We start from the raw sequence: 22,180 nt of genomic DNA, 5'->3' as shown, positions 1-22,180 counted from the left end.
TCCCCGCTCAGGATGCCTTTTGGCTACTGCTCAGATGTTAACGCAGACACGACTTTGGACCTGACGGCTCATTAGAAGGAAAAAAAAATATACAGGCTTCTGCTCAACTGGCAGGACAGGACAGACGAGTAGCGGTCTCCCTCCAGCGCCCATGAAAACCAACCTCCTCCTCCTCCCAAATCCTCCCTGTGACCCCCTGAAGAGGCAGATGTTGGGATCACATCCCTCTTCCCTGCGCAAGCCTCTGCAGAGCCGGATCCAGCCGATGGCTGAGCCAGCTGAACCTTCCTTGTCATGGAAACCACATCTCCCGGCCAGAACCGGGCTTGGCAAGCCAACGAGCCCATGCGCCAAGGGGAACCACGGCCAAGTCCCCCTGCGGGTGACGAGCCAAGGTTGGCTGCTCTGCCACGCCGGCGGATCCCAGCGGTGTTAGGATGGCTGATGGGCGAGTTTTGCTGTTGGCCAAGGGACAAAGAGAGTGGAGACCTTCCTGTTATAGAATCATCACATCAGTTTGGTTGGAATTGACCCTCAAGATCATCAAGTCCAACCATAACCCACCCCTGTCCCTGCCCCATGTCCTGAGAACCTCATGTCTGTCTGTCCAACCCTCCAGGGATGGTGACTCCAGCACTGCCCTGAGCAGCCTGTTCCAACGCCCCACAGCCCTTTGGGGAAGAAATTGTTCCCAGATCCAACCTCAGCCTCCCCTGGTGCAACTTGAGGCCGTTTCCTCTCGTCCCATCTCTTGTTATTAGGGAGCAGAGCCCAGCTCCCTCCCTGCTCCCCCATCTCCGAAACCGTTGAAACCGTTCAGCTTCCTTCCACTCTGCGACAGAAACCACAGCGCAGCACAGGAGTGTTTAATTACAGTTCCAGCTCTGCTAATTATCACTCGGTCACATTCGTAATCTGCATTACGCCATGGTGCATAATAAGCAGCTGGCTGAGATCTCTCTAATAAGCAAGGCGGTTTGATGGGATTTCGTATTTCACCCCGTGCTGGAGCAAACACGGCCCGTTCAGCAGCCGTGGGGGGACAGGGCGGCAAAATAAAAAGACCCAGCGTGGGTCTGCAAGGGCAGAACGGAGCCGCCTCGCTGGGACACGTGATAAATGCCCAAAGCCGGGCTGGAGGAAGAAGCAGATGGATCAGCCCCTGAATTCACCCCCCTGGCGTGTGTCTTATCTCCGGTGCCACAGCTTTTCATCCTCCGGCTTTACCGAGCAAGGAGATGCACCGGCTGGAGTTCCGGTTCCCTCAGCTGGGCCAGTAGCCGAGGGACACGCTGGCACTGGGGCCACCGGGCAGCAACTGTACCCTCAAGCAGCGGCTTTTGCATCTCCTCCGGCGAGCGGGGATGCAGCCGGAGCTCTCCGGTCCCCAAATCAAGCCCTGCACCCTCCAGCATCCAGCTCCGACACGCCACCCCGAGAAAACCACTTAATGCTGCTGGGTCCTAAATCCCCGTTGCAGAACGGACAATTGATTCCTCTTTCCTTGCCGGGTAGGCTCTAAGATTAAACGCCGGCGAGTGCAAACGCAGGGGCTGCCGGAGGGAGCTGATGTATTTGCAGCAGCCCCTCCGCAGCAGTCGGTGGGGGAGAGGCTTCCCCGCGCCCGCCCCGATGAAAGCCCTTTGTGTTCCCCGCCGAGGCTTTTCCAGCACGGGGAACATGCTCTCGCCACTGCCGAGGACACAAGTGGAACGAAGCCAACTGCTCAATGGGGAAAAGGCAAAGCAGAGAGAGCGCGGGGCAATGGCACCATCCGGGAGAGTGTGTCTGGGGGGTAATTAAAACCTCCCCCTCGTCACAGCCCTGGGGCGCGGTCCCAGGTGAAGGGCAGTGTGGGGAGATGAGCACAAAGCAGCTCTGGCTGTCTCAGAGTGGCTTCGTTAGCACCAGGTGCCATTAAGGGCAATTCACAGCAGCAACCGGCTACCGGGAAACAGAGGAGAGGGCACAACGAAAATAAAAACACCACATTGATTTTGATGCCAACCCCTAAACCACTTGCTCATATTTATGAGTATTTTGGTTTGCTCCTGATAATCAAAGCCAAGCAGGCAAGAGAAGTGCATTTTTGAGCAATCCAACAGGGACGCCAAAAACACAGAGGAGAGGAATTAGCTGAGATATTTGTGGTGTATCTACAAGGGAACAAGCAGGTGGGACAGGGTGCCCACCGAGCTGCAGCCCTTGGTCAGCGAGGATCTGGCCGTGGTCAGTGTGGGACCACTGATGCACTGAGATGGCGCTGGGCTACCAGCACGTCTCCATGTGAACGAGGTTTTCCTCATCTAAAAGGTCCTTCAACTCCTGCAAATCCCAGAATGTCAGGGGCTGGAAGGGCCCTGGAAAGCTCATCCAGTGCAATCCCCCCATGGAGCAGGAACACCCAGATGAGGTTACACAGGAAGGTGTCCAGGCGGGTTGGAATGTCTGCACAGAAGGAGACTCCACAACCCCCCTGGGCAGCCTGGGCCAGGCTCTGACACCCTCACCCCCAACAAGTTTCTTCTCAGATTTCAGTGGAACCTCCTGTGTTCCAGTTTGCACCCATTGCCCCTTGTCCTGTCACTGGTTGTCACCAGAAGAGCCTGGCTCCATCCTCCTGACACTCCCCCTTTCCATCTTGATCCCCAGGAATGAGTCCCCCCTCAGTGTCCTCTTGTCCAGCTCCAGAGCCCCAGCTCCCTCAGCCTTTCCTCACACGGGAGATGCTCCACTCCCTCCAGCATCTTGGTGGCTGCGCTGGACTCTCTCCAGCAGTTCCCTGTCCTGCTGGAACTGAGAGGCCAAGGCAGCCCTCAACGTTTACCGCTTCAACCAGATCCTCCCTGTTAGTGAGGATGAGCTCCAGCAGCTCCTCTTCTAGTTGGCTCATCCAAGGCACTGGAGGAACCTCCTGGATTGTGTCTGGCTGAGTCGTCCTTCCAGCAAATATCAGGGTAGTTAAAATCCCCCACCACAACCAGGGCCTGTGACTGTGCGGCTGCTCTCAGCTGTCTGCAGAGGCCTCATCAACCACCTCACCCTGATCTGGTGGCCTGTAACAGACACCCACAATAGTATCACCCCTGCCAGCCTGCCCCTTAATTCTCACCCACAGACTCTCAGCTCTCTCCGCACCCGCCCCTGGACAGTACTCAATTCTCTCACATAGAGAGCAACTCCAGCACCACGCCTGGCTGGCCTGTCTTTCCTGAGGAGGACACAGCCATCCATGACCACATTCCAGTCATGCAAGCTGTCCCACCGTGTCTCGGGAATTGCCACCAGATCATAATCTCCTGCCCGAACACAGGCTTCTGACTCCTCCTGCTTGTTCCCCATGCTGTGCATTGGTGTGCAGGCATTTCAGGGAGCGAGCTGAGCACACCGATTTCACCTCAGGGGCCGGGAGGCCTCCTGGTCTTCATCAATTCCAGAGCGTTCCCCCGCTGGTGCAAGCCCAGCTACAACCCCATCCCCCAATCTAGTTTAAAGCTCTCCAAATGCAGATAGACAACAAACGCCAAGGAGGAGCCTCATTAGTGGTGACAAACTCTTGGCTGCCGTGTGCCAGGGGACAAAACCCGGACCAGAAGTGCTCCATCTCAGGAGCGTCGCTCAAGGCCACAGCCACCACTTCCCACGTCAGCCCAACGTTTGGGAGCTTTCATGTCGGCACTCTTGTCCTGCTCGGTCACCACATCCCCAACAGCTTTGGATTTTCAGAGCAGGACCTGGGAACGTGAGCTGGGATAGCTCACAGATAACCTGGGAGCAGATCCATCCAGTTGGCGGATATATGTGGTGGACTTCTCCAAACGTCAAAACCGCAGCACCCGAGTTACCTCTCATCCACTGCCAGTGACCTCGGCAGGGATTTCAAAGAGGAACTGAAGACTTCTCCAATCTGACTGCCAAAGCTGGGTATGGAGAACCTGAAGACAAATCCCATGTTGACACTGGTGCCCACCACGCCTACGATTCAATCTTGTATTTACTTGCAAGCATTGCTCAATAAGCTCCAACAGACCAGCTCTGGGTGCAAAGCTGGGGGTCACGTCCCCCAGTGACAACATCCTGACATGACCCCAGGCAGCACGGAGGAAGCTTCAGAAGATTTCTCTTGACCTTGGCAAGGAAGCCACCACCAAGAGCTTCCAGCAGAACCCCACATGCCAGGAACTACTGGTGGCGCAAGCGTCGGGCCCAAGGATGGAGCGGAGAGTGTGGTGCGGGACACCGATCCCAACACTGTTGCTTCTCTCATGCTAGCTGGAGGTTGAGGTTGCTCACATGAAGATGTCAAAAAGCAAATCTGTTTTAGAAGCAAGTTTCCCTTCCCTGGAAAAACGCCAGCTTAAAGAAATGAAGTTATTTCTCCGGACCACGGGAACATGCTCAGGGAGGACATTGGGTTTCTCAGTCAGCAGATGGTGGCCAAAGGGCCAGCGCACCACGGCATATGCTTTTCACACCCAGACTCACCTTTATCTGGGTATTTTGGGGAGAACCTGGCCAGGGAAGTCCACCCTGGCCACAGATGAGCACGCCACAAAAACCCAAGCCTGCATGAAGACTTCTGCACCAAGCTCGAGGTCCCGTCACCAGAACCACTGCCAACAGAGCCAGCTGGGATAACAGGTATATCAGGATGCGACGGCTCATCCCGTAACAACCTCCTCTCAAATCAGTGACAAAAAAATGATCCAAATGCTGCTGCCGGGCGATCCAGTCAGTCGGATGCATATCAACCCCAGCCAGGCTGCTGGAGAAATTCAAATGTCACCCAGCACGACCTCCAACCAGCAGCTTTTTGTCCCCGGGCCGCCGCTCTCCGGCACAGAGGGGAATCAAATCCCTGCTCCAACACGACGAGTCTTATCTCGGTGCTCGCAGCGTTTCGAGATCAAGGGGAGGCAGACGCGGCAGAGCCACAGTCTTGCATGTTACCGCGTCTTCAATAAAGCCAGGAATAGCATCCAAGGCAGACGTGCTGGCACCAAGTCACCTGCTCCAACCACTTAGGAGACTATCAGATCTGCTCTAGGAAGGGGAAAAAAAAGGTGTCTCCGGCAGGAGGGAGGTAGCGAAGAGCAGCGATGAAAGGGGACAGCTGATGTGAGCGAGAGACACAGGAAAGAAGAAGCCCAAGCTGGGACCTCTGTGGATTGATCCCCAGCTGAGGACAGACATCTCCAAGCACGCCTTGTGTTGGCCAAGCCAACCTTTGGCCCTTTCTCAGCCCCTCTGCTGCCGTGCAGGGGCCGCTCCCGGTCACCAGAGTCATCCTCGCCGCTGGCAGTGCTGTCCTGTCAATGTGGCCAACGTATGGTTGGGTTCTTAGATTGCTGCCCTGTCTCCAGCATCCCCTGCACCACCAGCCACGTGGCCTTCAAGCCAGGATGCTAAATGGAAGAACCACCACGTGGCAAAGTCTTGCTCTTATTTCTTTTCTTGCTCCCAAACTCAACAATATAACCAGGTGACCCTACTCAAGCAGAAAAAGGATCCTTCCACACCACAGGAGACACAGCAAGCCCCTTTCTTGGGGACCTTCTCAACCACCAGTGCAGCCTAGATCTCCAGTGTCCCCCTTCAGCCACATCTCTTTGCTTGCAGGGCTGGAGGCCACCATCTCGTCCCTGGGACTGGCTGCCCAGCAAGGTCCCAGCCCTCTGCCCAGCCTTCTTGAAGATAACAGCTCTTCAAGCCCCCCAAACACCCCCAGCTCACAGTGTCCACCTACAACAGGCTCCACCAGCTGCTCTCAACCAGCCGCCCCCGCCTTCGCCTTCTGCTCTGTTCCCACTAGATGTTCACATAGGAAAGACCAGAAGCAAGAGGAGCCAAGCCATGATGATAGCAAACAGACACATTTTCTGACTTGGACCACATGAAATTCAAGCCCAAATCCCAGCAGCGCTCAGATGGCCACCATCAATACCAGCACTCTTTGACCAGCACATCAGAGCAGGCAAAGGAGCAACACCAAAGGTTTCATGCACACCTTGGTGAATCCATCTCCTGGAAGAAGGACATAAAACCGACAGGCCCTTCAGGAACCGCTCACCGCAGCGGGATGCAGCTCCAGTCACTGCTAAGAACTCACTGACCATCACCAGCTACACAAAATCCACCTGAAGGACCATGCCCATGCCAGGAACACGCCAGCACGAGCCCCAGCCAGCAGGTTCCACCACAGTTAGAGGTCCCTGTACAAACACCCTGGGCCAGACCCTTCTTGCAGAGTCCCCAACTCCTCCACCAGCCTCAAAGAGGTCACAAAAACACGGTTCTCCCCACCTGCTGGGCACTAGGAAAGAGACTGAAAACAGGTTTCTGGAGGTGCTGAGGAGTGGCCTACAAAGGATTAACTACCTCAGTGTACAAAGGAAGGGCTATGGATGTCACCTATCTGGACTTCTGTAAAGCCTTTGACTCGTTTCCCCACATCATCCTTCTCTCTGAATTGGAGAGGTATGGATTTGATGGGTGGACTGTTCGGTGGATGAGGAACTGGCTGGATGGTCACACCCTGAGAGTGGTGGTCAATGGCACAATGTCTGGATGGACACCAGTGGTAAGTGGTGTCCCTCGGGGGTCCATACTGGGACCAGTGCTGTTTAACATCTTCATCAACGACATGGACAGTGGGATCGAGTGCACCCTCAGCAGGTTTGTGGGTGACACCAAGCTGAGTGGGGCAGGTGACACACCTGAGGGACGGGATCCATCCAGAGGGACATGGACAAGCTCCAGAAGTGCGTGCATGAGAACCTCCTGAGGTTCTCATGCACCAAGTGGGCCAAGTGCAAGGTCCTGCACCCGGTCGGGGCAGCCCTGGTGTCACTCCAGGCTGGGATACAGGGATGGAGGGCAGCCCCAGGAGAAGGACTTGGGGTGCTGGGGTGAGAGATTGGACAGGACACACATGGACCTGCTGGAGAGGGGCCAGAGGAGCCCCAGAAATGATGCGAGGCTGGAACAGCTCTGCTGGGGACAGGCTGAGAGAGCTGGGGTGTTCAGCTGGAGAAGAGAAGCTCCAGGAGACCTCAGTGTGGCCTTTCAGTGCTTAAAAGGGGCTGATAAGAAAGATGGGGACAGACTTTTGAGCAGGGTCTGTTGTGATAGGACAAGGGGTGATGGTTTTAAACTAAAGGAGGGAGATTCAGGCTGGACATGGGGAAGGAATTGTTGGCCCTGAGGGTGGTGAGAGCCTGGCCCAGGTTGGGCAGAGAGGTGGTGGATGAACCATCCCCGGAGACATCCCAGGCCAGGCTGGACGGGGCTCTGAGCAACCTGAGCTGGTGAAGCTCATGGCAGGGGGGAAGTGGGGGAGCTGGGAAGGTCCCTTCAACACAAACTGTTCTATGATTCTATGATTCATTTTTTCCCCCAATTTTTCTCCATCTCAGCCTTGCAGGTCTAAAGCTCCAAGCCCCAGCAGCTGCTGGGCTCCCAGCAATTCACACCAGGGCAAGCGCACGCACCAGCATGCCAACTCAGAGCATTAATAATTAAGTGATTTAATTAATTAATGATGCCCGTCCAGGCACAGTGTTCTTATCTTTGGAAAGCTGCAGTACATGTAAGTCAAGCAGAGGAGACACAGCTCAGGATTTACTGACGATTCCAGTATAAAACTGAACTCCAGTAAATTCAGAGGGGAGGAGATGGATCCGAGACTCACCAGGAAAACGAGCTGGGCTCAGACCTGCCCCATCCAGGGTTCTGTGGTCCAGGGACCACCCTTCTCCCCATCCATCCCAGTATCCACAGCAACTGCGCTGGTCACCCCTTCCCAGGTGAGACGGGACAAATCCAGCCCACAGGTCACCGTAACCCCGGAGTCACTGTGCAGGGGGGATACGGAGTTATGGACATCGATAAATCAGCCAAGCGCTACCCCAAGGTGGTCATTCCAATGATTTACAAGGGTATCAGCTCCAAGATGCCATCTTAGCATCACTGAATGGTTTGAGTTGAAGGGATCTTCAAAGACCACCTAGTCCAACCCCTGCCATGGGCAGGGACATCTTCACCAGCTCAGGTTGCTCAGAGCCCCGTCCAACCCGACCCTGAACACTTGCAGTGATGGGGCATCCACAGATTCTCTGGGCAACCTCTTCCAGCGTCTCACCACCCGCCTCATTAAAAATGTTCAATCTAAACCTGCCTTTGTGGTCTTTGTCCACGCAACATGGCCTGGGGGTCCCTCTAAGTGCAGAGATGCTAAAGCGGTGTCACCAAGCTGGCTCAGCTACGCTTGTCCTATATTCTGTAGCCACTGGGAAACCAGGTGCTAATGTGGTGAGACCAGTTTGCAAAAGAGACCCGGAGGCAGAGCCAGGAGCAGCAAATGGGGACTTTGCTCAGTCACTTCTACATCGAACCATCCTTGCGTGTCTCAACCCCCATTCAGCTGGGACACAGTATATTCTGGACAACTCATGACCAAAAAGGACAGAGAGAAACTGGAGGAAGTTCAGAGAAGAGGAACAAAACCAACAAAGAAGCTGAAGGGATTGGTTTGGAAGGGGAGATGAAAAGAGCTAAATGTGGATAACGTGGTTCAGCCACAGCTACACAGGGACACAGTCGGAATCTGCAAATGGATGAAAACACCAAAAGGAGAGAGGAATTGTACAGGGTGATGTCCAACATCCAGCCGTTCCGGACCTGCCCAGCTTCAGCCAAGGCACCAGCAAACCTCAGGCTGGCCAAATTTCGGCAGGGTAGGAAAAAAGATCCTTCTCTCATCACATCACTCTACCCACAAATAGCAGTAGACGAGCTGAAGCAATTTTCTAAGCGCTTCTGTGCAAGAAACCAAACAGCCTGTGCCAACCAACATTTGGTCCTGAAGGTCACGCGGACTCATCTCCAAGGCATAAGAAGTCAACGTGTGCGCTTGGTGCTCGGACCTAGAAATGTGGGTGGTGGGAAGGAGACGACAGGAGGTCTCTGCATCTCCTGAGCCACCTGCACAGCTCCGGGATGAGATGTAGCACCGGGGGAGCAGCATTTCGAGGACGCCGGGGGATCGCAGCCTTGGTGGGACACCGAGAAGCATCGCATCTCAGTCCCCTGTGTGCAGGGTGCACCCAGGTGTGGATTCGGGGGAAAAGAAGCAAACCCAAAAGAAGCAAACCCTGACGGAGAGGCTCAATTCCAGGGCAAGACACACATATTTCAGATACAATAAGCAGCAAAGTCTAGGAGGAGTTTCAGATCTATTTATCCCCCAGGCAAGAGGAGACATCTTCCTCCCATCTATTTAATATTAAAGACCTATTTTGGTATGATTTTCACGTCCCAGCGCTTGCAGGCTGCACGTTTTGGAAGCCGCCCGCTTGGCTCTCATCGGTTCTTTGTAGGTTTTGCTCAGGTCGCCAGGAGAAATCCTGGTGGTTTCCAGACACAAAGCCAGCTCGGTCTGACGGGAGACGACGGCAGGGGAGCAAACGAACAAGAAATAAGCCCAGGCACATGATACATGAGGATGTGGGTGAGCAGGAGGGTGGCACCAGGACAAGGTGGCACCAGAGCGGGGACAAGCGTGGCGCTGCCCTTTCGGGACGCCCATGAGAAGCAGCTTCCAGCATCGCTCCTTGGGTTCTCCTCAGCACCCAAAACTGTCCCCCCCAACCCCCCAAATCCCAGCTTTCCAGCCAGTTTGGTCAAAGATGCTATTTTTAAAGCAGCATAAGCCAACACTCCTATTGTTCTCTGCGCAGTCCCTCAAGCGACGACTTGTGCGCGAACACGCAGCCATCGGTGCCCGCAGGACACAGCGGTTTAAATAAGAAGTTTTTCAAGCCCATTTGGGTTTTTTTAATTATTGAAATCAAGCTGCTGTCTCTCTAAGCCCAGATGCACCCACCAACCCCAAAGAAGCACGGAATGTGTCCATATTGCCCCTAAATCTCGCAAGGGGAGGAGGAACGGGCTTTGCAGAGGCTCCCATCACCTCCCATCGCTCTGGATTGCCATTTCAGCCTCAGAGATGAAAAGCAGCTCTCTCTTCTTCAGCTCAAATGCCTCTTGGTGCCTCTGGTCTGATCAAAGGCAGCTGCCCAGAGGAGGGTGAGCTTGAGGGGAACATCCTACCCCAAGCCAGGCTTTGCCAATCACACATTCACAGAACAGTTTGGATTGAAGGGACCTCCCCAGCAAGTTCCCCCCTGCCATGACAGGGACATCTTCACCAGCTCAGGTTGCTCAGAGCCCCGTCCAGCCTGGCCTGGGATGTCTCAGGGATGGTTCATCCACCACCTCTCTGGGCAACCTGGGCCAGGCTCTCACCACCCTCAGGGCCAACAGTTCCTTCCTCATGTCCAGCCTGAATCTCCCTCCTTTAGTTTAAAACCATCACCCCTTGTCCTATCACCACAGGCTCTGCTCAAAAGTCTGTCCCATCTTATCGGCCCCTTTTACACGCAGAAAGGCCACGATGAACTGTCCTCCAGCACAAGTCTGGTTTGCACCCTCCGGGATTGACCACCACAGCTTTGCTCGGAGTTGCCGCATCCGAACCCATTTTTAACGCCTCGAGCATGACGGTATCGAGCCGGTGCCCCAGATGTCAGACACACCTGGGCCGCGGTGCCCAGAGGTCTCAGTTTGTGCCGACAGCCGAGCAGGGCAAGTGCAGAGGACAGATGCGGCTGCAGCTTTCTTCCAGCCCAACTAACTCCGGGAAGGTTTTTAGCCGGTAACCCCACGTTCCTCAGCCTGCACGCAGGGATACGCGCAGGTCACTCAATTCCAGCCAAAGAGAAATCATTCCCCTTCGCCACAAAACAAAGCGCGGTTTGAAATGAGGCAGCAAACGCCACCGCCGGGGCAAAACCACCAGCAGCCGCTGCGCCTTTTCCACCCGGCAGCGCCTTATTTCGCACGTACATGTGCAAAATCGTGATGCCAGGGCTGGCGGGCACATGGGTCAGGGCTGAAGGCCAAGGTTATATCCAACCAACACGCTGGATTTTCAGCTGGCATCCCTAAAATAAAGCAAAGCTAGAAATAGACCCACCGTAAGCAAGCCCAGATCTTCACCGATTTCATTCCCTGTGCTGTTGAAATTTCATTGATTCTTCAAATCAACAACCAGCTAAGGCAGAGCAAACCTGATGTCATGAAAAACAGCATAATAATAATAAATACGGGAATATTAGCGGCAAGGATGTCACACTCAAGGCTCCCTGCCATGTATCAGGCTTTGTTGGAACTTCAGCCCTGAATTTGGACACCTGTCATTAAAAATCCCCCATTCCCCGGGTCCGAGAGGGACCACTGAGCTCTCCTGTGGTAAAGAACGTGGGTCCTGTTTGGAATGACACAAGGGAGTCACAAGTCACCCCAACACCTGTGTGAATGTCACCAAGCTCTTCTCTATGGCAGACACGTCCCTGAAAAAACATCCCATAGCTCATGTGGGGCCAACCAAGGAGCTTCCCCAACACAACACAGCCCAGCGGCACAACTCGAGGACACGGTCCTTGGTCAACCCAACCAAGAAAGAATAGGCACGGGGGCAAAAAAGGAGTTAGGTAGCAAGGCCCAGCAGTTTGGAGAAGCCACGAGGCTCCAGGAGGGATCAAACACACATGGGCACAGTCGATATGTCAGATCCCAGCGATGCTTCTTGGCCATGGAGAATAAAGACAAATCACTGCATCTGAAGGACACTGCTGCAGAAAAGAAGGGTGACGACCGCAGGGATGGAAGCCTTAGCAAAGCTGCATGGGACCAGGAAAGGACGGGGACAGGGAGGGATTCAACAGGATAAAAGAGTTAAACCTTGGTGAAACGCTGAGAAATTCCTCCCTTCTCGTGGAGGAACATCACCACAGACACCATGGAGAAGTGGGGCTGAAGAACACCCCTGAATAAGGTAACAGTAACCAGAGGAACGCAAATAAGGATGCAAAAAGCCAAGGTGACGCCCCAACAGGATTCTAGTAGAAGAAAAAAGCCTTTCTCCATGATATCAGTGACCTTCCTTCCCACCAGATCCGAGCAAATGTCTCCTATGCCCTCTCTGGCCCCCGCACCAGCTGCTGTCCTTGGGGATCACTGAGCCTGGGGCCTGTCCCCTCAGCTGAGCATCGCCCGTGGTCCATGGCCCTCACTCTTCTTCCCTTGACAGCCAAGAGACCGCAACCCATCAGTCATCCAGCTCGAGACATTCTACCCATCCGTGATCGCCCCCCCGGCCCGGCAGCTGTGGGACAGAGGCAGGAGACATGGTGAGACCACACCTGGAATATTGTGTCCAGCTGTGGCCCCTCAGTTCCAGCAGGACAGGGAACTGCTGGAGAGAGTCCAGCGCAGCCACCAAGATGCTGCAGGGAGTGGAGCATCTCCCGTGTGAGGAAAGGCTGAGGGAGCTGGGGCTCTGGAGCTGGACAAGAGGACACTGAGGGGGGACTCATTCATGGGGATCAAGATGGAAAGGGGGAGTGTCAGGAGGATGGAGCCAGGCTCTTCTGGTGACAACCAATGATAGAACAAGGGGCAATGGGTGCAAACTGGAACACAGGAGGTTCCACTGAAATCTGAGAAGCAACTTGTTGGGGTGAGGGTGGCAGAGCCTGGCCCAGGCTGCCCAGGGGGGTTGTGGAGTCTCCTTCTGTGCAGACATTCCAACCCGCCTGGACACCTTCCTGTGTAACCTCATCTGGGTGTTCCTGCTCCATGGGGGGATTGACCTGGATGAGCTTTCCAGGGCCCTTCCATCCCTGACACTCTGTGACCCTGTGAAGTGCGTGGCAGGTGTGGGGCGGCACTGACCCATGCAGACCTTGTGTAGACATCAACTGAAGGCTGTGGGACACTGCTCCAGAACTGGAGATACAGATGCAGATGAGCTCCTTCTACTAAAGCCCAACCGCTCACCCACCCTTCTCCACAAGTCCTGCCTCGGCCCAGCCAACGCTACCAGCTTTTCCATTGGGATACGGCCATACTGGGACACCCAGTGCCATTAAGTCCTCCTGGGGACCAGGCCCAGCTTGGGGTCTCAGGTCCAGCATTTCACAGCTGTACCAAGGCTGTGAGAGCACAAGGATGTTCTGGAACATGGAGACCACCTAAAGAAACCAATCCCACCTCTTGCTTCCCCCACACAGTTCTTCCTCAACCTGGGCAGCTTGATCAAGCTGACACATGGACCGTCACTCTTGCAAACCAAACCACGTCCCCAAGCAAAGGAAAAACCATGTTTGCTGTCACACATCAGCTGCAAGAAGCTCTGTTGGAGCCTGTTCCCATCCTTGGGAGCAGTGGGAGTCAATCAGCCACCTTCTTGGGCTGGGAGAGACATCCCGGCTCCACCCTTGGCTTCCCCATCCCCAGGGTCCACATGGTCCAACGCTGCAGGGACAGCCCAGCCAGCGCGGGGACAGCCCAGCCAGTGCGGGGACAGCCCAGCCAGCGTGGGGACAGCCCAGCCAGCGCGGGGACAGCCCAGCCAGCGCGGGGACAGCCCAGCCAGCGTGGGGACAGCCCAGCCAGCGCGGGGACCGGCGCTGCTCTCCCCGGCCAGCAGCTCCCTCCTCCTCCTCACAGGCAGGCACAGGAACCTCGGAGGAGGGAAGCGAGCGCAGAGACTGCAGACACATCTCGGTTTTAATTGCATCAGCAATCGCTAAGCAATTAACAGCAGGGAGGAGGAGGAGGAACAGGGCACCGGGAGAGAGAGAGGGATGCAGCGAGCGAGGGGAAACGATTGACTCGTTCCCTAAGGACAGAGGCACTATTTACCGGCGCAGCTGCAGCGGCCTCACCCGCTGCATCCCGCTCCCAGAGCATCTCTTGTGCCATACCCAGACCGTTTACCTGGTTTTCTTTGTGCTTTAAGCCCCAAAGTCATCTCTTAGCCCCAAATGGTGGTCTCTGACCCTTCCACATGAGCAAACCCTCCTGCATGCTTCCCAAGAGCCACAAGCCATGGCAAAACCACGCGTCAGACAATAACTATCGTCAAGGACATGCAGGGAGTAGAGACGGAGCCTGTCCGCTCTGCAAAGGCACCGCAGCTCCCACCCAAAGTGCTGTCTGGTCCCCATTGTCACCCCGACCCATCCCACCCAGCGCAGCAAAGCTCATCCCTGCGGGATGTCGTCCTTCAAAGCCTCCACGGCTCGATCCCAGAGATCGCAGCTCCCCAAACGCCACCTGGAAAGCAGAGCCGCTGGGATGCCAGAAACGCATCATGGATGAAAACCAGCAACCAAGCGCCAGGAGCCGTGACCGGCTCTGCTGCGTCTTTAGCCATGTGGAGCAGACGCTTAAGGAAAAGCCCGAATCCAGCAGCACTGACAGCTGGTGCAACAACCTTCAAGGACGGGGAAAACAAGCAGGAGCTGCCGGTCTGATCCCCAGCTGGAAAAAAAGGAATGCAGAACAAGGAGGAAAGCATCCATGGGAATTGCTCAGCAGCTGGTTTGCAGCCTTCTCACCTAACCCTCCTCTTCATGGCGTCTGGCAGCCCAGCCCGGCGACGCTGCCGCTCCAGGACGGCACAGAGAGCAGCGATGTCCCTGCCGGGCCGGCAGCTCCGCTCGCCTCTGCTCCTGCTGTTGGAATACAGCGCTACAGCAATTTCTTGCTCTGTTTAGTGAGTGTCAGGGACTGCCAGCACTTGCAAAGCTCAGGGCTTGACTGTGTTCCCCACTGAGCGATTCCTGCTGCAGTTCAGCCGGGGATGGAAAACGGCTTCTGATGCATTGAAAAGCTTGTGCTGAGATCAGGGGATTCATCCCCCACGGCTCCCTGTGATAGACAGGACAGGCTGAGACACCCCAAAGCTCAGCACTGGGGACCCATTGAGCATGGAGCCATGCAAAGCTGGTGGCCACAGCCTCTTACTTGTCAGCAAACCTGCTGGTGGCTTCAAAATCCAGTGAGCAGGAACAACCCCAGGTTGGGGAACGACCTATTAGAGAGCAGTGTAGGGTAAAGGGACATGGGGGTCCTGGGGACAGCAGGGTGACCATGAGCCAGCACTGGGCCCTTGTGGCCAGGAAGCCAATGGGACCTGGGGTGGGTTAGAAGGGGGTGGTCAGTAGGTCAGAGAGGTTCTCCTGCCCCTCTGCTCTGCCCTGGGGAGACCACACCTGGAATCTTGTGTCCAGCTGTGGCCCCTCAGTTCCAGCAGGACAGGGAACTGCTGGAGAGAGTCCAGCGCAGCCACCAAGATGCTGCAGGGAGTGGAGCATCTCCCGTGTGAGGAAAGGCTGAGGGAGCTGGGGCTCTGGAGCTGGACAAGAGGACACTGAGGGGGGACTCATTCCTGGGGATCAAGATGGAAAGGGGGAGTGTCAGGAGGATGGAGCCAGGCTCTTCTGGTGACAACCAGGGACAGGACAAGGGGCAATGGGTGCAAACTGGAACACAGGAGGTTCCACTGAAATCTGAGAAGAAACTTGTTGGGGTGAGGGTGGCAGAGCCTGGCCCAGGCTGCCCAGGGGGGTTGTGGAGTCTCCTTCTGTGCAGACATTCCAACCCGCCTGGACACCTTCCTGTGTAACCTCATCTGGGTGTTCCTGCTCCATGGGGGGGATTGACCTGGATGAGCTTTCCAGGGCCATTCTGATCCCTGACATTCTGGGGTTCTGTGAGCTGGGCTCCACGTTCAGGTGTGCTGGGAGGAAAGGCAGGAGGAATTCCATGCCAGAAAGCGGCAGCAGCTTCTCTCCAAAATGCCCGTGGGAACAGCCTGCTTGGCACCTCCAAAGGAGATGTCACAACATTTTGCTGCATCAATTTCACCATTTTCTAGAGAAAGCCCCGAGATGCAGAGCCCGACTGCAGCACAGGATTCCTGACCGACGGTTCAAACCCTCCGAGCTGGACATGCACCCCAAATGAGTGCTGGAAATCCAAGCTTTGCTCTAGCAAAATGAAAATAAAAACCATTCACCCACCGACCTTTGCCTTTTAAAGATTATGGGCTTGGGTGGCAGCCCTGGTGTCTGTAAGGAGCTGCACTGCACACAGGTAAAGGAGCAAGCCAAGCTGCCAGCATGAAGTATATCAGAGTGATTCTTTCTATTTATCCCTTGAGAAATGCTGTTAAAAGAGGAGCGGGACTGGGCGGGAAGCCTTCAAGGACCTCGCTCGCCCAGCAACAAGGAGCAACCGGGCAGCTTGTTGGCAGATACCGAATTTGCCAAGAATCAGGAGAGAGGCACGAAGCGCCGGCAGCGATTTCTAAAGCTGCCGTGCCATCCCAGGTCACGTATTGATAGCAGCCTCGCCTCCTCCGCAGGCGGGGAGCCAGGCCGATTATCTGTCATATGCTGCAAGCCGCCGTGCCAACAGCCGAGCCGAGATCACCCAGCTTGTTCGCAAGAAAATATAATATAATAGAACCACGCAGATGCAGGCAACCGGCTTTTGTTCAAGCCCGTGCTTGCTGGTGGTGGGTGAGCGAGCACATCAGCCTGCAAAAGCATGTAACGCCTGGGGTGATCCTCCCGCGGCTCCTGGAAAGAGCGAGAGCGGCGGCATGGCCCGTGGGAGCAGCTCTGCCCAGGGCCGTCCTCCCACCCTCGCTCACCCCAAACTCAGCCCCGGGCTTTTGGCGGCGTTTCCCGGCCCCGACGCTGCCCGAGGATGGAGCGAATTGTTCCTTCTGCTCGCAGCGGCAGAACAGGCTGGGTGAAGAAACGGCGTCCGTGGGGCTGCGCGCAGGTGGGTTTTGCAATTAGCCCGTGCTAACAAGCACACTTTCTTTCTTCTTGTAAATCATCTATTTCAATAACTCAGAACTTCAAATTTAACACGGTATTTCCTCCAAATCCCGTCTCCTCTGCCAGACCAGAGGAATAAGCCGAGAAGCACCTGCACCTGAGCCAGCCGAGCTGAACCACGGCTTGGAGGACACGAGCTTCTGGAGCTGCCAGCACTAAATTAACCTCTTCTTTTCCTGCCCTCTCTTTTCCCGAATAATCCCCAGCGTGGGGACTCTGCGCAAGGTGCCGTTTGATATTCCTGAGGGAGCCGCAAAGGTTCGCAGTGCTTGTTCGACAGACCTGGAGAGCAAGTGTGGTGCAAACCCCACCACCTCCACGGCCTGTTCCATCCAGAGGTTTCAAAGAAGAAACCAAGTTACATTGGAGAGAAACTCAAGACTGAGACTTTGAGAAGCGCTCGCTGATTTTTTTTGGTCCCTTGGGTTCTGCCAAATGCCTCGGAGGATGCAGATTTTCCAAGGAGGGCATATTGGGATTCTTCAAAACAAAGACATGCAATAATCGAACCATCTAACCTAATCCCTGATGAAAATACGACCCAAACCAACAATACGACCTTGTGTTTCGAAGGAATAAACAAGCCTGGAAGAGCCAAACTGTCAATGCACCCTCAGTGTGGACCACCGACGCAACGATGTGTCGCAATAGTGTGTCTATTGAAAAAGCTTTAGTGGAGATTTTGAGCCCATTTTGGTGCCACCAGCTGCACAAGCAGCTCATGTAGACCAGAAGCAAGGCCAACACCTGCTGCCAGGAGGCTCCTTGGATCCAAGCAACATCTTCACCTGCGGCTCCAAACACAACGCACCGGGAACCCGGCATTGGGTCATTAAGAACCGGAATATCTTTCCACCTAAGATCCATTGCTCCGGTGCTGGGAAAAACGGGACCAGGAGCTGAGGATGTGGGAACAGCAATAAAAAGCCTGGGTTGTGAGCCAGGCTCTGTCCCAAGTCCAGCTTGCGTGCTACAAGTTGAAGAAGGGGGTTGTTTGCTGATGGCTTAAAGGATTTAAGGGCAGGATTAACCACGGCTTTGCTGCTGAGGGGGACGGGTGGCAAACTCGGAGCAATCCCATGAACATGGGGAGAAGCTGGAAGAGGATGGGGAAACAGGGAACGGGCCTACGACGGCAAAACCAACAGGGATGGTTCACTTTGCGTGGGGAATTCAACCAGGAGCTGCTCTTCCAGGCGCTAACGACCTTCATTTGCCACTCAGTAATTACGGTGGAGTCCCAGCACCTTCATGGGAGAGCGCTGCGGCATTTGTAGAAGTGAGAACACCCCAGCCCTCGGTCATCAGGAAAGGTGCCCAAAAAGAAGCGATAAAGAGGATGAAGATGGAGGTGATGGTCCTGGGCTGGATGTGGGGCAGGAGGTGACACCCGTCCGGAGCCGCACACAGCACCAAGAAACATTCATGTTTGCTGCCTGAGAGCTCCACAAAGTGTTTCCAGCCAAATCAGGCTTATATCCAGGTGGACGTCACAGATAACGAGCAGGAGGCGGCAGAGCTGCTGCTCCAGCTCGGCTCCACGCACTGGAGGGGTTCATTCCAGCAAGTGCACAACAGCCATCGATGGATCGATGGGCTCGTCTGGCGACACGGGAGCTGCTAATCCACCCTCCCCAGCCAACCCAGCAAACCTGCACGGCCCCCTTAAGAGAAAGCACAACCAGCCCCGATTTAGCTGGAAGAGGGTGGAGATATCGCTGAGCCACCGTCTGAACCTTATCTGCTGCTTTAATACCTATCAGTGTTGATACAGATTAAAGGATTAGGCAGGATTACTGCAGGCAACCCCCGGGGTGCGGCACAGCCCCCTGCACCCACAGCTGCACCCTTGGGAGAGAAGGAGCCCATGAAAATGTGGCCGGGGGCTCCCCATGAGCCTTGAGACATCAATCCAACCGCTGGGGAGCGAGACTGGGCTCTCCGGGAAGAAAATGAAGCCCAGCAGGAGTCGGGTTTGCTGTCCCTGCGGTCGCCTACCAACACAGGCCACGTCCAGCGAGTCTTCATGGGCCAGCACCACCATCAGAAGGAACCATCCACCACGCTCCAACCACGGCCGCCCATCCCTCCCCTGGCCCAAAGCCCTTTTACCAACACAAGCGTTGGGAAACCGCCTGGTTCAAACCAGCTTTTGATGTTGCTTGGCGTAGCTTTTAATTGGATCATATCCCTGACCCAGTTCCCCACACGGTTGCACAAATGGTTGAGGATCAGTGTGGGAAGAGGTGGCCAGAGGCAGGTAGGACACGTCCCAGCGTTGCAGAGAAGCTCCGATGATCACGCAAGGAAGCACAAAAGCTCCTGTGCCCAAGCTCAGGCTGAACACGAACCTGGTGAGATCTCCCATCTTCCAAGAGATCATAACCAAATATCTGCTGTGTCCTGACACCCATCGAGGAGAGCAGCCTACAAGGTGGTAGAACAGGTGGAACAGTCTACTCCTGACGTCCAGACAGATTTACGGAGGAGATAAGAAAATGCAAACGTGCGTTTCGGGATTATTTAGTTGCTTGGCACAGCTGTGGTCTCAGTTCTTCACACCTGGCTTAGGAGGAAGCAATGCCCTGCGATCTGTGCTCCGGCCAATGCTGCTGATGAAAAACACACACAGATGAAAGATTCCCCCTGCGCAGAGAAGGCTTGAGTAAGAGGAAAGACCAAACTCACCACGCTTTAATCCAAAATACACTGGAGGAACAAGATGAAGTGTCAAGACCTGTGGCTGGACTTTCACAAAAGCCCGATGACAAACCTACGCTGAGATTTTCACTTGGGTCCAGAAGAAACGAGCAGCGTTTGCCCCCCGGGAAGGCAGGAGCTGCAGAAGCTGCGGCGGGTGCTCGGTGCTGCTGACACCAATAAACGTGTCGCTGGAACGGCCTCGCAGCCCCGATGGGTCAATTAAACCCCTAAGAATCCTTGGCCCAGGCGGGGCAGCGGCGGCTCTGGGCCCTGTTGGGTTCCCAGCCAGCTGGAGCCCTCCAGCGCGTCTCCAGAGCTCGGGTCATGTCCTGCGCCGTTCACCAGCATGGACACGGCTTTGAGGAGCCACCAAGTTCCTGGTGCTTCCCAGAGTTCATGTTTCTAGAATCACGAGGAGCCCTGAGAAGGAACACGTTGTCCCACTGACACAATCTCTTCCAGGTTAGTACCCAAACTCTTGGTTGTGACATGAATCCTCCACCCGCTGGTGGTGGCATCATCCCCGAGTTGCACTCACCCTCCAAAGCTGCTGGTTGTCTTAAAGAGAACCCGAGCGGCTGCACATTCAAGGTTGGGCTTTGTCTGCTATTCAACGGGACACGACAGCCACCAACGTTCTCACCACACAAGTTCTACCTGCAAAACGTGACCCCTAAGGCTTGCCATGCAAGCCACCAGCCAAGGGGTTCAGCAGACAGCCCTCCAACAAGCATGCTTTTCTTAACAACACCTTAAGAAGCGGCTGTATTCAGTTAATTGTGAATTCATACAACCAGCCCCGTGTCCTTCGGGAGAGGCACAGTGCAGCACAAAGCCAGGGGAGCGCCTTACACCCCCTCCGGCAGATCCAACTCCGTCCCCTACAAAGCAGATGGCATCAAAACCAATATTTTACTTCGTGGCCACGTAACTTTGAAGAACTCATACCACGTAGAGCTCCACATCTTTGACACAAGTTGTCAAAGTGACAGCGTAGGGACACGTGATGATGAGTGTGAACGCTGCCAGAAGGAGGATGATGAAGGGGCAGAGTTAAGGTTGCTGCATCTCAGCACTTCCCAGGCTGCACCACCCTACTTTTCATCCAAAACCCTAAAGATCAGCCGTATCCCGTTGTCACCTCAACACTCAATGCCATGCCAGCTATTGGACTCGCCCTATCAGCTCATCACAAGATCAGAATCTTGAAGAAGAAAAAGCAAGTCACGGAATCACAGAATCATTTTGGTTGGAAAAGACCCTCAAGATGATCAAGTCCAACCGCTACGCTCAGTCATTGCAAGGGTGAGGAAGATGGACGTCTGCATCATCAAGTTCCAGATGGTTCCCACCAGCCGGCTGTGGGCAGATCCTCCTCTCGAGGACCCGGCCACCTCAACCACCATCTCCTGCAACTTCCCTGACCCGATCACATCATCTCACGCAGCGCGTGACAAACTCAAACATGAATTTTCAGTCCTGGAACGCCCAGCAGGAGCATTTGGGGGCTTCCCTGGATTGTTCGTTGTCCTCACCCACAAATTGTTTTACAGGAGAGAGCCCCGAGAGTGGTACTTAGTCTCAAGCAATGATTATTTTTGGCAGCCTTATCAGAACAGTTCACACTCCCTTAGCCTCTCCTTGGATGAAAGCACATTGACGAAAACAGTCCAGATGTTGGAACATCAATAAAACAAAAGCAATGGTAGAATGGCGTCTTGAAGAGCCTTTTACAAATAAACACAACTTTGGGGGGTTGTGCTGAGCAGTGCCAGGCCCACGCTCATAAACCAAAGTTACACGCTCACCTCGCCTGGAATAGGGAAATAAAAGCTGGTTTGTGTTACCCACCTGCAGGACACACATGCGGGAACCGCTCCTGCAGCATTCCTTCCCTAAACAGCCAAGCTACTCGTACCACTCTAGGGATTTTTAATCAAATTTTCCGAAATAACAGTTTACAGAAGGAGTTACAACTGAGCCAAACCCCAAAATGAGAAACTTGAGCTGAGATGTCATGGGAAACTCATCATCAGTGATACACGGGGTCTGGAGAGCGGAGATGAATCTCCCAGAACAGCAACAGGTTTGGACAAGTGAGGAGACACCCCTCAAGGGGACAGCCCTCCAACAGACACCTCTCAAGGGGACACTCCTCCAAGAGACACCCCTCAAGGGGACATCCCTCACACAAGTCTCGGTCTGAACCCAAACGTCACCCACAAAGGCTCTGAGCCTCCCAGCAGCATTTCTCACTCCCAACAGCATTTATCGTCAACAACTTCACACCACAGACCCACAGAATAGTTTGGGTTGAAGGGACCTTCCCAGCTCCCCCAGTGCCACCCCTGCCATGTGCAGGGACATCTTCAGCAGCTCAGGGTGCTCAGAGCCCCGTCCAGCCTGGCCGTGAACACTCCCATGATGGGGCATCCAAAAACTCTTCCAGTGTCTCACCACCCTCATCATAAAAACATTTCTTCCTTAATTCCAACCTAAATCTCCCCTCTTTCAGTTCACAACTGTTGCCCCTTGTCTTGTCACTACAGACCTTGGTAAAAACTCTCTCTCTGTCTTCCTTATACATATTGAAAAGCCACAATAAGGTCTGCCCAGCGTCTCTGCAACTGCACAACCCACCTCTTGGCCTCTCCCCATAGTAGAGCTGCTCCAGCCCTCTCACCATCTCCATGGCCTCCTCTGGACCTGCTCCAACA

General features: G+C 54.7%; 1 protein-coding gene across 3 annotated transcripts in view; it reads right to left on the bottom strand.

Moving 5' to 3' along the window:
• ZNF609 (zinc finger protein 609) overlaps positions 1-22,180 on the bottom strand; it is a 59,783-nt gene that overhangs the window by 13,982 nt on the left and 23,621 nt on the right. The window lies entirely within an intron of this gene.

Source organism: Streptopelia decaocto, assembly GCF_964273445.1.
Source record: "Streptopelia decaocto genome assembly, chromosome: 9".
Taxonomy (NCBI): domain Eukaryota; kingdom Metazoa; phylum Chordata; class Aves; order Columbiformes; family Columbidae; genus Streptopelia; species Streptopelia decaocto.
Note: the sequence above shows the minus strand (reverse complement) of the source record. Positions and strands in the feature narration are given on the sequence as shown.